Raw genomic sequence first — 16478 nt, 5'->3', positions numbered from 1 at the left:
GAGGGGCTGTTCACCTGCTCTGAATGTGAAAAGAGCTTCACTCGTTCATCCAACCTGCAGGCAGACCAGTGAGCTGTCAAGTGACTGCAGGATACTGCTGTTATTGCTGCTGTTAATCACATCGAGGACTGAACCACGTTGATTTTGACATTAGGGTTGATTTCTGCTGATGTTCACAATCTTTATGGCTAGGGTGAAATTTAATATTCTGGCAGTCGGTTTGCTTTACTTTGTATCCTTTCCTCTCCAAATATATTCCTTCAGGTTATATTTGAGATTTTGTGGGATGAAACAAACAGTGATTTACTTGTACTTCTTGCAGCTGAGTTACTGTATTAACTGCTCATGATCTGGTCTGCTCTATACTTGGGAAGATGAAAAACAGATTGGGTGATCACTTTGTGGCACAACCTCCGTTCAGTCTGTGAGCTTGACCCTGAGCTTCCAGTCACTTGTCATTTTAATTCTCCGCCCCACTCCCACTCTGACCTCTCTGTCCTTGGCCTCTTGAACTGTTCCAATGAAGCTCAGTGGGAGCTCCAGGAACAGCAGCTCATTTTTTGATTCGGCACTTTACGACCTTTAGAACTCAACATCGAGTTCAGGAGTTTCTGCAACAACATTTCTCTCCCTGAAAAGCTGCTGGAACCTGATTCTATGTTTGACTCCGCCCACTTGTCCTAGATTCCCCAACCAGTGGAAATAGTTCTCTCTATCTACCCTGTCAATTCCAATTAACATCCTGAAACCATTAATCAAATCACCTCTCAATCTTCCAAATTTCAGAGATTACAACCTTCACAGCGAGGTGATGGATTTTGACAGGAAGGATAGAGAGAGAAAGACAATAGTGGCCTCATGGCACAGCTCGAAACAGTGTACAGAGTCAGAGGGATCTGGCCCTTTATGTGCAGAGATTTTTTGAGGGTGACAGGATAGATTAAGAGAGCAGTTAGCAAGGTATATGGAATCTTGAGCTTCATAAATAGAGCTATTGAGTACAAAAGCAAGGAAGTTATGCTGAATCTTTGTTAGGCTCTGGTTAGGCCACAACCCGAGTATTTGTGTCCAGTTCTGATCACCACATTTCAGGAAAGATGTAAAGGTCCTTGAGAAGGCGCAGAGGAGATTTAAACGAATGGTTCTAGCAAAGAGGTGAGGGTAGATTGAAAGAGGTATACTAAATTATGAGCTTTAGATAAGGTGGACAAAGAAAATCTGTTCCCATCAGTTGATTGTACAAGGGGGTACAGATTTAAGTTTTTGGGGAAGAGATAGAGGGGGATGTGAAGGAGAATAGGCACTTTAGGGAAATAAACTTGCAAGGATACAGGGATGTGGAGCAGGGGAATTGGTCTCACTGGATTGCTCTGGAGAGCTGGCATGGGCTAAATGGTACAAATGGCCTCCTCTGTGCCATTGTGACTCTATGGGTATTTCCTGTAATCTCATTTTGTAATTAAACCCTTGGAGTTCAGGTATCACTCAGGTAAATCTGTGCTACACTCTCTCCAAGACCATTCTATCCTTCCTTAGTTTGTTGCACAAAACTGAACGTATTATCTAGGTGTGGTCTAACCCAGGGTTTGTGCGTCTTGGTGCTTTTCCACAGACAGAACAGACAAACCTTTTTCATTCCACATTCAGATGCTGATGATATTCAGGTTCTGATGAATCGAGTGACTCTGTCAGATCTGGATGTGACGTTTGGTTTGAGTTTCCCGTCTGTCAATTCTCCACTTCTAATAACCCTGTAAAACAAATTTACAAAGACCTTCATTGTCAGTCCAAGATAGAAATTTCCAGGATAGAAATTTAGAAGAGACAAACATTACTTTTCGTTTGAGTTTGCTGTATGGAAATTCACCCCTTCTCACCCCCTGTAAAAGGAGTTTCCAAAATCCATCCCAGTCCAGGATAGAAATTCACAACATCCTCTCCTCCTGCTGACAGGGACGACCGCGCATGCGCCCTGCTGCATCTCGCCCCTGGGAAAGATGGCGGCCGTTAACTCAGGCCTGTGACCCAGAGCAGGCCAACAACTGTCGCCCCATCCCGCGCAAACACAGGATCGGGAGCTTCTAAGTGGGGGTTTGAGGTATTCTCCGGGTGTTTATGAGGCCTCCCCGCCCACTCCCCTGGCTCTAATTCTCTCCACCCACCCAGCGACCCCATTACTCAACCTCACTCGACTGTTTCTCCCTTCTCCGTCTCACTCCAGGCACAACCCGCACTGCGCATGCCCCAATCAGGGACCGCATTGCGCATGCCCAACTTCCAGCTCGGTAGTACGCCTGCGCAGCCAGCCCCCTGTCGTCTGGATAGGACACATTCTTCCCCGCGGACAATGCTGGGTACCGACACAGCCATTGAGAGTCGATATTGTTGAATCGAAACACTCGGCAGATCTGTTGTGTTTGTGGAAAGGGAAACATCACTTAAATTTCAGGTCTATGACTTTTCATTAGAACTGCACTGCATCATTAGACGGACGTTGAGTCTGTTTCTCAATCCCCAGATACGGCCAGATATGCTGAGTATTTCCAGCATTGTCCGTTTTTATCTCTGGTTAAGGAAGCTTCTCTTGAACTTCACATTAGATTCATTACTAAGTTATATTTATTTTCGCCCTTGCAGAAGTGGAAACACCTTTCAGTTGTCTGGCCTGTAGAAACAGTTATGTGATCTTAAATTCCTCGATCGAGTCACCCCTCACTCACTTTTCCACATAAAACGTCTCCAGCCTGTTCAATATTTCTTGATAGGTGTAACCTGTCAGTTGTAGCATTAGTCCAATAAACCTTTCTTGCATCGCCCCCATCGCTCGCTTCTTTCATCGTTCTAAATATGGAGACCTGAGCTAATCTGAGCACCGAACTCACCACTGTCCGCAAATCGCAGTATGTTTCAGTATTTTATTCATTTTCCCCATTAGCTGAATATAAGATGGGATAGAATGAGCAGACCCAATGAGCTAGTCTGTAACACTACAGAGCATCTACAAACTTGTCTTACCTTGGAACAGTGGACTGTTTATCCATCAATTATGACATGAAGAACAGCGTGTCTGAGAATGGCAGGATTTCAGTGCGGTGACACAAGGCCAGATTAAGTTGTTAATCTTATTACCAAGCAGCGAAAGGGAGCACTTGCAATTCATGTGCACTTTGTGCATTTTCCAGATGAAAATAAATTGAATATATCACTCTTGCTGAGTATATTCAAATAGAAATCCATTACTTTTTGTATACTAAACGATTCAATGGATGTGCAAGATCATTTAATGGTGGAGTAGGTTCAGATGGTCGTATGGTCTCCCTCTGCTCCTATTTCTCATGTTCTTATGAACATCACAGTGAATCATTTCCATGCAAGCACAGCCGATGCAGAACCCGCCCTTTCACCTCCTCCTTTCCCACATTTCAGGGCCCCAAACACACTTTCTTGGTGACACAGTGATTGCTACTCTTTGCTATTCATTATCATGTTTTCACTGCTCATGATGCATTCTCCTTTGCACTGAGGATACTTAATCTGGCATGGGCGACTTGTGGAGCATCACCATTGAGTGTTCAAGCGTGATCCTAGCTCTTGATCATTCCCTGGCCTCTCTGTCCTTGGCCTCCTGCACTGTTCCAATGAAGCTCAATGGAAGCACGAGGAACAGCAGCTCATCTTTGATCAGACACTTTACAACCTGATGGACTCTACAGTCACTTCAACAATTTCAGATCATAACCACACTCCAATTTTTTCGGACAGTAGGTGTTGGTAATGGTTCTGCTGTTATCGTTTGAACACCCTCTGGACGTGTTTTTTGTCTCTTCATCTGTCCTATTAGTTTATTTATTTGTCTCATTATCACCAAATCTTACCTTGAATCATCACCCCCTTTGTCATTTAATCTTTCCAGCCTTCCTATCACAAGACCATTTGTTCTTCCCTCCTCTCACTCTCTCTTACTCCTGACTCTGTCCTTACTGCTAAACTATTGAATCTCTGAATTCTTCCAGTTTGGATAAAAAGCCAGCGAACTGAAACATTCACTCTGCAGGTCCGTGAACTATCAAATGAAGTAGAAAAAGAAAGGTATTATAAATTTCAAGAAAGTACACAGACAGGGAAAGGAGGAGAGGGAACGAACATATAAACATACGAACATAGAAACATACAAATTAGGAGCAGGAGAAGGCTATTCGGTCCCTCAAGCCTGTTCTGCCATTCAATAAGATCATGGCTAATCTGATTGTAACCACAACTCCACATTCCACATTCCTGTCTACCCCCGATAACTTTTCATCCCCTTGCTTATCAAGAATCTCTCTACCTCCGTTTCAAAGGAAAAAACATGTTCAAAGACTCTGCTTCCATCGCTTTTTCGGGAAAAGAAGTTCCAAAGGCTCAAGGCTCTCTGAGAGGAAAAAAAGACTTCTCACCTCTGTCTTAAATGAGCGGCACTTATTTTTAAACAGTGAGTCCTAATTCAAGATTCTTCCACAAGAGGAAACATCCTTTTCACATCCACCTACTCAAGACCCCTCAGGATCTTATGTGTTTCAAATAAGTTGCTTCTTACTCTTCTAATCTCCAGATACAAGCTTAGCCTGTCCACCCTTCCATCAGAAGACAATCTGCCCATCCCAAGTATTAGTCTAGTAAACATTTTCTGAACTGATTCCAACGCATTTACATCCTTTCTTAAACAAGGGGAACAGCGCTGGACACAGTACTCTAGAAATGGTCTCACCACTGCCCTATGTAACTGAAGCATAGCCTCCCAACTTTTGTATTCAGTTCCCCTTTCAATGAAGGATAACATTCTATTAGCTTTCCTAATTACTTGCTATACCTTTTGTGATTCATGCATTCGGACACCACGACCCCTCTGCATCTCAGTGCTCTGCAATCTCTCACCATCTAGGTAATAAGCTGCTTTTTTATTCCTCCTGCCAACATTTGGCAAGTTCATATTTGCCCACATTATGCTCCATTTGCCCGATATTTGCTCAATCACGTAACCTGCCAATATCCCTTTTTAGCCTCCTTATGTCCTCTTCACACCTCACTTTCCTACTTTTCTTTGTGTCATCAGCAAATTCAGCAACCACACCTTTCGTCCCTTCATTCAAGTCATTTGTATAAATTGTAAAAAATTGAGGCCCTGGCTCTGATCCTGAGGCACACCACTCGTTACATCTTGCCAACCAGAAAATGACCCATTCATGCCAATCATCTGTTCATGTCAATATGTTACCCCCTCCACCATGAGCTTTTATTTTCAGCAATAATCTTTGATGTGGCACCTTACCAAATGCCTTCTGGAAATCTAAGTACAGTACATCCACTGGTTCCTCTTTATCCACAGCACGTGTGACTTCTTGAAAGAACTCCAATAAATTGGTTAAACATGATTCCCCTTTCCGAAAATCATGGTGACCTTGACAGATGTCAAGGGAAAAGTTAGAAGCTATTATTAAAGACGTTAATAGCAGGAGAGAAGTTTTGTGATTGGGTGGAAGACAGAAGAGAATAAATAACACCAGGGATGAGGATGCCAGGCAAAAGCAATGCTAATGGAATGGAATGGGAATTGGACTAGTGAAGAAACTAAAGGTGGGAGAATCATTCTGTTTCTGTCACCTATTTCCGCTCTGATTGGAAATGTGTTATTTTACTGTTGATCCATTTCTCTTCTGCTCCACGTTGGAATCTGAAACCTTCTCCTCCATTGCCTTATGGAGATATTTAATTGAGCAAATGCACAACCGGCACAGGGGAAAGAAAATCATCAATTGAAGCATTGAAACAATGAAACAGAAATCTTTATGATCCAGAAGGAGACCATTCGATCCATCATGTCCATGCCAGTACAAAAGGAGCAAACCAGTCTAATCCCATGTTTTAGCTCTTGCTCCATAGCCTTGCAGGTTACAGCACCACAAATGCTTTTCCATGTGTTAGTTCCTTTACTTCAATGGTGGTTTCTGCCTCTATGATCAGCTCAGGCAATGAGTTCCAGACCCCCACCACCTTCTGTGTGAAATAAATTACTCTACAGCTTTTCTCTAATTCTTCCACCAGATACTTTAATTTGAATTATTTAGTCTGCCATGGGTCAGCTGGTACCGCCCTTTATTCTCACTTGGAAAATTGTGAGCTCAAATACCATTGTCGGACATGAGCATAACCGTCTAGGCTGAGATTCCAGTGCAATACGGAGGGAGTCCCGCACTTTCGAGTGTAATATGCCTTTTTGACGAGATGCTAAACTAAGGCTTCGTCTGCCCTTGGATGTACAAGATCCCAAATCACAATTTTGACAAAGAACAGGTGGTTAAGAAGGCATATGGAATACTTGCCATTATTAGCCGAGGAATAGAATATAAGAGCAGGGTGGTTATGCTGGAACTGTATAAAACGCTGGTTAGGCCACAGCTAGAGTATTGCATGCAGTTCTGGAATCCACATTATTGCAAGGATGTGATTGCACTAGAGAGAGTGCAGAGCAGATTTACCAGGATGTTGCCTGGGCTGGAGAGTTTTAGTTATGAGGAGAGATTGGATAGACTGGGGTTATTTTCCCTGGAGCAGAGGAGATTGAGGGGGGACATGATTGAGGTGTATAAAATTATGAGGGGCATAGATAGGGTAGGCAGGAATGAACTATTCCCCTTGTTGAAGGGATCAATAACCAGGGGGCATAGATTTAAGGTAAGGGGCAGGAGGTTTAGAGGGGATGTGAGGAAGATTTTTTTCACTCAGAGGGTGATGGGAATCTGGAACTCACTGCCTGACAGGGTGGTAGAGGCAGAATCCCTCATAACATTTAAGAAGTATTTGGATGTGCACTTGCGATGCCATGGCATACATGGCTCTGGGTCTAGTGCTGGAAAATGGGATTAGAATAGTTAGGTACTTGTTTGACCGACACAGACTCGATGGGCTGTAGGGCCTTTTTCTGTTCTGTAGACCTCTATGACTCTATGACTCTGTAACAGGGTCCCTTTTCTTGTCCAATATTTATCTCTCAATCAACATTACAAGAACAGATTATCTGGTCATCAATGCGCTGCTGTTTGTGGGAGTTTGCTTCATTTCCTACATTACAACAGTGAATACACTTCAAAAGTACATAATTGTCTATAAAACCCTTTGGGATTCCGGTGGTGGTGAAAGGCACTTTACGAATATGAAGATTTGTTTCTTTCTCAATCCATGCCCCTGGTTATTGATCGCTTTGCTCACGGGAATAAGTCCTTTCTATCTTCTCCATCTCGATTTTATAATTTTATATTCCTCAATTAAATCTCCTTCGCTTCCTCTGTTCAAAGAAAACAGACCCATCCTATCCAATCTTTCCTCCTCGCTCATTTTGATGTGAATAAGGTTCAGCAGGAGTTTTCCAATACTTTCCCCTAATCATATAAATCTGATCTTTCTCAGCTGGATTGTGTTTGAACTGCACTCACTTCTCTCAGTTCCCCACGAAATGTCGATTCTAACTCTTTGACTCTGAGCAGTTTTGCTGGTGCAGCGGTTTGACTGGAAATTTCCCCTTCAAATATCATCATTCATTGTACACTGGACCACATGTCTGCCGTGCTTCCAGTGAAGCTGGGGGCAGTTTTAACTCATAAACCAGCAATTGTGATATGAATAATGGAGTGCTTACTTTGAGTTACTTTGAGCCCCGTGATACCTTGGAGGAATGGCTCAAACCGAGGACATTTCAAGGTCTCAAACTCCATCGACTGAGCTAGCGGGACATGTGGTGATGACATGTCCATATCCCTTATCACAATGAGATAACTGTCTGAATGCAATGGTAGAGAAGGAAATTGACCACCAGAAGCCCAAGATTCCAATGCTTTCCCCTCAATCATCAATAACATCATTCACAGCTTCTGCTTCCCAGCTGCACCTCCTTCCAAACATTGTGATCCATTTTCCTCAGGATCTGTTCCTGGATTTAATATTTACCTGCTTTGTGGCCACATTTTGAAATCAGATTCGCTTCAATCTCCAACACAAGTTGAATTGCAAGCCTGATGGACAAACAATGGAAAACAAGTCAGTCGGTAATACAAATCCCATGGTGCTCATTTTCAGGTCCACCACAGTCAGTTTTTAAATGAAAGGAAAGAATTTCGTAGTGAAAAGATTTAGAAAGTTGTTGTTTTTATTTGTGACTCACTCACTCAGGTATTCTGTAAATGACGCTCGGAGGTTTAGTGACCGGGATATAATCTATCTGTGTTTCCCTGAACCTGTGCTCGGTGTATTGGGAGGTTTAGCCCGGGTTGGAGTATCTTGCGTCCCAGGGATGGGCAGTAACCCGTTGATTGAAGCTGCTGTCACCGCTTTCTGCTGGCAGCGGGTGATTGGAGAGTGTGGGGCCGGAATATTGCTGCTTTTCTGCTTTTCCCTGTCCCACTCACTGTGGAGCTGGAGGAGGAGGAGTGAATGGGCTTGTTTGAATCCAATGACTTCATAGATTTCCAATGGGTTAGATATCGGTACATGGTTGGTCTAATTGGTCTAATCGTTTTATCATTAAACTTGACGTGAATATACATGAGAAAAAAAACTGCTTGTGCGGGAATTCACTAAATAACAGAAACACTTTCCTCGATTGTGAAATATTTTCTTGCAGGTAAAGTGGACCCTGACAACCCAGAGCTGTGGGGGAATGAATGCCGATGAAGTGAAAACTCAACCCGTGGATGGACTCGAACCACCAACCAAATAGCCAAAATACTGAACAAGTACACCACAGAAGCTGATGCAAAGCAACTTGGCAAGATACCCACTTAAAACTTCAGATCGTCGCTACCACATTAGCAATTGTTCTAAAAAGTTTCCTTCTTCCAAACAAAAGAGTGGGACATTCATTGTGGATACATGGAAACAGTTGATTGAGGGATAAACATTGCCCAGGAATCGGGGAGAACTCCCCTGCTCTTCTTTCAAATAGGCTCATGGCATCTTTTACATTCTGGTGCCTAAATCCCGTCATGTCTCTTCTTTCCCGATTGAATAGGAAAGGAGGGGTTTCACCAGACCTACACTGAGTCTAGGTTTCCTCGACTCCCTGGTAGTTTTTCCTCTTCCTCTATTCTGAAGACCGATGCAAAGTGATTCTGCAGCATGTCTGCCATTTCCTCAGTTTCAGTTACAGTATCCTTGCACCTTTCTTCAGGAGCACACATTGCTGTTAGCCACTCTTTGAGACGGGGAGTAAGTATGTTAATCTGCATCAATAATCCTTTTTTGTTGACTGCACAAACTACTAATCGGCCTGCCGAGTGACGGTTGAAAATGTTCAATAACTTCCAGTGGTTCGTGTGTGGTGGAATGGCGGCTGTTTTTATTTTGTTGGATGTTATTCACCTCGACAAGACGTGTCGCGTGGCTGTATGATGCTGTCTTTCATAACACAAGTAAATTAGAGAACTTCCCTTCACACTTTACAAACGGCTTTTGGCAAAGCTTCTTTTTTGCCGAGCTTCGAATGAAGGACTTTCTGTGTGTTTGGTGCACATGATAATCACTACACCACAGAAACGACAGACTGCTGAGATCACAATGGACCTGTCCACAATGTTAACCTGTGCGGCCATGCAGCAGCACTTTGGGTCTTTGTTTTGAAGAAATGGATTCAGCTGTTATAAATAGGAATGCTGGAGTCAGACTGATCCAACAATGTCATCATAAAATTACACAGCACATTAGGAGACAATTCGGCCCATCGTGTCTATGATAGCATTTTACAAAGAGCTTTCCATAATCTTGGTTTTTCTTGCTTTCAAGTTATTGTCCAACTCCCTTTTGTAAACTCTGAGTGAAGAGAAACAATATTGAAAGAGGTGCAGGAGTTTCTGCAGTGCCCATGCGCACTGTGTGATCATTAACAAAGTTTCCCTGACCCAATGACATCAAGAGTCGGACTCGAGATTCTCATATAGTTTTTGAATCAAGAAATGTACTTATGCAGCTGATTTCATACCGAACGTTCAAAAGAAGTTTATTCAGTTCAAGCATGTCCTCATTTTTCTCAGTCGCTCTGTACAATCTATACAACCTGTTACAGGGGCTGTTATAGAAAAGAGGGAAAGGTTTGCTGCAGCGAGACAAAGCCCTGGTTAGATCACACCTGGAGGACTGTGGATAGTTCTGGGAACGGCACCTTATAAAGGACCGGCTAGCTCAGTCGGTAGAGCATGAGACACTTAATTTCAGGGTCGTGAGTTCGAGTCCCACGCTGGGCGCAATAATATATTAGTGAACCTTATAAAGGATCAATATTTGCCTTGAAAGTTTCAGCGGAGCCGCATTGATTTTGTTGGTGGGTTTGGAAATTGAAAGTTGTCCATCCGCAGCTTGTGGCACTATTTTCCCCTCACTGTTCACTTCATGTTAATGTCGAACACACTCGATGCTGTTATTGGCTGAACAAGTCTTCTGCGTTTTATGTAAATACGCTGTTATTCGGCGCTCCCACTCCTGCCGCCCGGGTTTGGCCCTCATCAGGGAATGTTGTTTTCTTGTTGCTGTGTGAACTGTCACAATGAACTGATCCCGGAGTCTCTTTCCCCCAGGATCTTTAAAACCCGTCACTTCATCTTTCATTCTCACTCGTTCATTCCCAGTTTGAGTCGATTCTCCTTTCGGCCCCTTCAACAAATCCATTTGGATGGACAAGTGGCAGCTGAAATTTAATGGGAGGAAGTGTGAAGTGATTCATTTTGGTCGGAGAGGAGAGATAACAGAAAATAAAGTCTGCAATTTTAAAGGGGCTTCTGTGTTGCACAGCGAGTGGTTCGGATCAGGAATGAATCAATGTGGTTCAGCTCCACGAGGGGGTGGACACAGTTACCATCGCAAACTTCATTCACATTAGTTGTGTAGCTTCATATTAAAAAAGTTCAGAGAGAAAAAGCAGGTTGGAAAGATGCAAGAGGAAATTGTTTCTTTCTGTATGTTTTTTTTCAGTGGAGACTGTTCCATTACCGAGTCCCCATATGCTACAAAGTGGAGGATGATTGAAATTTTCTGTCAAGGCAATGACAATTTCGGAATTGATCGTGGTGGCGAAGCTGAACGGCTGAAGGCGCTGGATTTAAGCTCCAGTTTCTATGGAGGCGTGGGGTTTGACAGAGTTTCAGACAGTTCATATTTTCAGTCAATTTAGCCAAATCCTTTAGTGTGTGCTCGGTACAAGTACAGTGCTCCATTCTGGAGGAAAGATCGAAAAGAGGCAGTAGGAATTGCAGGCCAGCCAGGGAATAGGTGGGGCCACGTCTTCATTCTCTGCTATAGCCATTCTTTGATTTTGTGTACAGAGCATTAAGAGGCACATGGCGCCTGAGTACAGAGCTGAGTTGCTCAGGAAATGGGTTGGAAATCGTTTGGATTTTCCTGATGTAGGATCAAATCATACCAAACTACATTTCTCACTGTTCCTGTTTTAGGAATGAATTCACAGAATCACAGAATCACACCTTCGGCCCATCGAGTCTGCACTGACACGTGAGAAACACCGTACCTACCTACCTAATCCCACTTATCAGCATTTGGCCCATAGCCTTGAATGTTCTGACGAACCAAGTGCTCATCCAAGTACTTTTTAAAGGATGTGAGGGAACCCGCCTCCACCATCCTCCCAGGCAGTGCATTCCAGACCGTCACCACCCTCTGGGTAAAAAAGTGTTTCCTCACATCCCCCCTAAAACTCCTGACCCTCACCTTGAACTTATGCCCCCTTGTGACTGACATTTCAACTGAGGCGAACAGCTGCTCCATATCCACCCTGTCCATGCCCCTCATAATCTTGTACACTTCGATCACGTCACCCCTCAGTGTTCTCTGCTCCAATGAAAACAATCCAAGTCTATCCAACCTCTCTTCATAACTTAAATGTTTCATACCAGGCAACATCCTGGTGAATCTCCTCTGCACCCCCTCCAGTTCAATCACATCCTTCCTATAATGTGGCGACCAGAACTGCACACAGTACTCCGGCTGTGGCGCTCACAAAGGTTCTATACAACTCCAACATGACCGCCCTACTTTTGTAATCTATGCCTCGATTGATAAAGGCAAGTGTCCCATATGCCTTTTTCACCACCCCACTAACGTGCCCCTCCGCCTTCAGAGATCTATGGACACACACGCCAAGATCCCTTTGTTCCTCAGAACTTCCTAGTGCCGTTCTGTTCTTTGAATACTTCTTTATCAAATTACTCATTGCAAAGTGTATCACCTCACACTTTTCAGGGTTAAATTCCATCTGCTACTTCTCTGCTCATTTGACCATCCCATCTATATCTTCATGTAGCTCAAGACACTCAACCTCACTGTTAACCACCTGGCCAATGCTTGTGCCATCCGCAAACTTACTAATCCTAACCCCCACATAGTCATCTATGTCATTTATATAAATGGCAAATAATAGGGGACCGAGCACAGATTCCTGTGGTACGCCACTGGACACTGGCTTCCAGTCCCTAAAGCATCCTTCTGTCATCACCCTCTGCCTCCTTCAACTAAGCCAATTTTGAATCCACCTTATCAAAGTACCCTGTATCCCATGTGCATTCGCCTTCTTTCTAAGTCTCCCATGTGGGGCCTTGTCAAAGGCTTTGCTGAAATCGATATAAACTACATCAACTGCACTCCCCTCATCTACACACCTGGTCACCTCCTCAAAAAATTCAATCAAATTTGTTAGGCATGACCTCCCTCTGACAAAACCATGCTGAATATCCCTGATCAAACCTTGCCTCTCCAAGTGCAGATAGATACTCTCCTTCAGAATTTTCTCCAATAGTTTCCCTACCATTGACGTGGGACTCACTGGCCTGTAGTTCCCTGGCTTATCTCTACAACCTTTCCTAAATAGTGGAACCACATTAGCTGTTCTCCAGTCCTCTGGCACCTCCCCCGTGGCCAGGGAGGAATTAAAAATTTAGGTCAGATCCCCTGTGATCTCCTCCCTTGCCTCCCTCAGCAGTCTGGGACACAGATCACCCTGGCCTGGAGATTTGTCCACTTTTAAGCCTGCCAGTACCTCCAATACCTTTTCACACCCTATATCAATTTGCTTAAGTTACAGAATTAATTATCTATGAAATTGACTAAAGAATCTTTCAAATGATCCCGTGTATTTTTCATTTCCGTAGGCATTCGCCAAATTTGCAGTTGCAAATGGAACAAAAATGGAGCCAATTTGGCGACATCCTTGATTTTTGAATGTTTGTCTCTCCTTCGGCCTCTGTCACTATTGGTGTCTATGTCTGTGTGTGTTCCTCGCCATGTGTCAGTGTGGTTCAGTTCCCTGAGCGATTAAATGCATTTTTACCATCGCAAACTTTATTCACTTTCGTTACGTATCTTCATGGTAAATGGTACAGAGAAAATCAGCCGGCTTAAAAGTTGCACGACGGGATTGACCTTTTTGTACATACCAGAGCCATTGGCATAGCCCAGTGGTTAAAATACTGATCTCGGAAACCAGGTGCTGTGGGTTCGGTCATGGCTGGTGCCTGTGGTTAAAGTTTAGCTGATGAAAGCGATGGAAATGTAAGCTTTGGGGAAGATACAGGGGAGTATATAGACTGTAAAGAGATTTAGGACAGATCAGGGCAACAAGGATGGAACATGGAGTATAGGTTCGGGATGTGCGAAGCGATTCAGAAGGTCTGAAAGAATTTTTTAAAAAGCTGAACTATTAGGTACAGCAAGTAATTAGGAAAGCTAATAGAATGTTATCATTTAATGTGAGGGGAATTGAGGTAAGAAGATTATGCTTCAGTTGTACAGGACACTGGTGAGACCATATCTGGAGTATTGTGTAGATTATTGGCCTCCTTATTTAAGGAAAGGTGTAAATGCGTTAGAAGTAGTTCAGAGAAGGTTTACAGGACTAATACCAAGAATGGTCAGGTTGTCTTATGAGGAAAGGCTGGACAGGCTAGGCTTGTATCCGCTGGAGTTTATAAGGCTAAGAGGCAACTTGACCGAAATCTTTCAGGTCCTGAGGGGCCTTGACAGGGTGAATGTGGAGAGGATGTTTCCTCTTGTGGGATAACATAGAACTAGAGATCACTGTTTAAAAATAAGGGATCGTTCATTTAAGACAGAGATGAGAGAATTTTTTTTCTCTCAGAGGGTCTTGAGTTTTTGGAACTCTCTTCCTCAAAAGGCAGTGGAAGCAGAGTCTTTGAATGTTTTGAAGGCAGAGCTAGATAGATTATTGAGCAACAAGGGGGTGAAAAGTTATCGGGAGGTCGGTGGGAGATTACAATCAGATTAGGCATGAACCTATTGAATGGCGGAAAGCAGGCTTGAATGGCCGAGTTGCCTACTCCTGCTCCTAGTTCATATCTTCACATGTTCTTTGAATCCAGGCTGCTTTCAGTGCCCGTATGCCATAAAGTAAAGGATGATTGACATTTTCACTGAGGAACATGTAAACAGACAGTGGATTCATTCAATGCGATGGTATGTTCCAGTTCGATAATGATCTAGATGAAGGAACTGAGGGCGTCCTGGCTAAGTTTGCAGATGCTACAAAGATAGGTGGAGGCACAGGTAGCATTGAGGAGGCGGAGAGGCTGCAGAAGGATTTGAACAGGTTAGCAGAATGGGCAAAGAAGTGGCAGATGGAATACAACGTGGGGAAGTGTGAGGTCATGCACTTTGGTAGGAAGAATAGATGCATAGACTATTTTCTAAATGGGGAGAGAATTCAGAAATCTGGAGTGCAAAGGGACTTGGGAGTCCTAGTCCAGGATTCCCTTAAGGTTAACTTGCAGGTTGAGCCGGTAGTTAGGAAGGCAAATGCAATGTTTGCATTTATTTCGAGAGGACTAGAATGTAAAAGCAGGGATGTGCTGCTGAGGCTTCATAAGGCTCTGGTCAGACCACATTTAAAATATTGTGAGCAATTTTGGCCCAGTATCTCAAGAAGGATGTGCTGGCCCTGGAGAGGGTCCAGAGGAGGTTCACGAGAACGATCCCAGGTATGCAAAGCTTAACATATGAGGAACGTTTGAGGACTCTGGGTCTATACTCGATGGAGTTTAGAAGGATGAGGGGGGATCTGATTGAAACTTACAGAATACTGAAAGGCCTGGATAGAGTGGATGTGGAGAAGATGTTTCCAATAGTAGGAGAAACTAGGATCCGAGGGCACAGCCTCAGAGTAAAGGGAAGACCTTTTAGAACAGAGATGAGGAGAAACTTCTTTAGCCAGAGAGTGGTGAATCTATGGAATTCATTGCCACAGAAGGCTGTGGAGGCCAGGTCATTGAATGTATTTAAGAGCGAGATAGATGGGTTCTTGATTGGTAAGGGGATCAAAAGTTACGGGGAGAAGGAGGGAGAATGGGGTTGAGAAACTTATCAGCCATGATTGAATGGCGGAGCAGACTCGATGGGCCGAATGGCCTAATTTCTGCTCCTATGTCTTATGGTCTTATGGATATGTGCAATCATAGAATCAATTTCTATTTGTTGCTTTGAACCCAATATTTCTAATGGGTTGAATGTTATGCATATGTTTGATCTAATTTATCTTATTTTCTTTGAAATAAACATTCGTAAAACTATTTGTCTGGGAAGGTACTTGGGATAACAGCAGGGCTGGCAAAGTTTGGACAATATTTTCTTGTAGCCAAAGGACACAACGCAGAACTATGTCAGTAATATACGTAGAAGCCGGAATAGGGTGAATCCACTGGCCCTAGATGTTATCAAACCATCAATGTTTGGGTTGACAGCTGCATTTGCGAAACAAGATGTTACACAAATACCCTGGTGACCTAGTGGTTAGGATTCGGCGCTCTCATCGCCCAGGTTTGATCCCCGGTCTCGCTGTTGTGCAAAAATATCACAACCAGAAACCAATTACTGATTTGAAAAAGTTACCCCCAAAACCTCATCCCCTTCCCATGGCACCTTCCCATACAATCGCAGGAGGTGCAAAACCTGCCCCTTTACCTCCTCCCTTCTCATCGTCCAAGGCCCCAAACACTCCTTCCAGATGAAGCAGAGATTTATTTGCACTTCTTACAATTCAGGCTGTTGTATTCACTGCTCACAATGTGGTCTCCTCTACACTAGGGAGAGTAAGCACAGACTGACTGCCTGTTTTGCCAAACACATTCACAGCCCACAAGCATGACCCAGGCCTGCCTGTCACCATCTTGCTCTCACGCTCACATTTCTGTCCTCGACCTTCTACAATGTTCCAGTGAAGCCCAATGCAAACTGGCGGAACTGCACCTCATCTTCTCATTAGGCACTTTACAGCCTTCTGGACTCAACATTGAGGTCAACAAGTTCACATTATGAACTCCATCCTCCATTTTAATTTCCCTGCAGCCCCACCCCCCCCCCCCACCCCCACCCCAAGTGCCAGTCTGCGTCTTGTTCTCACGTTTTGCTTTCAGACAACGCTGACCCTTTTCCTGCTA

General features: G+C 43.8%; 2 protein-coding genes and 1 non-coding gene across 8 annotated transcripts in view; 2 read left to right on the top strand and 1 right to left on the bottom strand.

Annotated features, from left to right (window-relative positions):
* The window catches only part of LOC144698197 (uncharacterized), a 510286-nt gene that overhangs the window by 7346 nt on the left and 486462 nt on the right, over positions 1-16478 (bottom strand). For 3 of the 6 annotated variants that reach the window (XM_078570159.1, XM_078570158.1, XM_078570160.1), the window contains exons 1-2: positions 2163-2206; positions 1628-1751 (exon numbers count right to left, since the gene is read on the bottom strand). The gene's annotated coding sequence lies outside the window, so the exon portion shown is untranslated. Of the gene's footprint in view, positions 1-307; positions 361-1627; positions 1752-2162; positions 2207-16478 lie in introns of those variants that run through there. The other 3 variants (XM_078570156.1, XM_078570157.1, XM_078570161.1) reach the window with 2 other exon arrangements.
* Positions 1-16478, top strand: part of LOC144698216 (uncharacterized) — a 500519-nt gene that overhangs the window by 36316 nt on the left and 447725 nt on the right. The gene's annotated exons all lie outside the window — the stretch shown is intronic.
* On the top strand, positions 10196-10268 carry trnak-cuu (transfer RNA lysine (anticodon CUU)). The gene has a single exon. It is a non-coding gene; the product is annotated as a tRNA-Lys (tRNA).

The sequence above is a fragment of the Cetorhinus maximus genome, chromosome 23 (assembly GCF_964194155.1).
Source record: "Cetorhinus maximus chromosome 23, sCetMax3.hap1.1, whole genome shotgun sequence".
NCBI lineage: Eukaryota > Metazoa > Chordata > Chondrichthyes > Lamniformes > Cetorhinidae > Cetorhinus > Cetorhinus maximus.
Note: the sequence above shows the minus strand (reverse complement) of the source record. Positions and strands in the feature narration are given on the sequence as shown.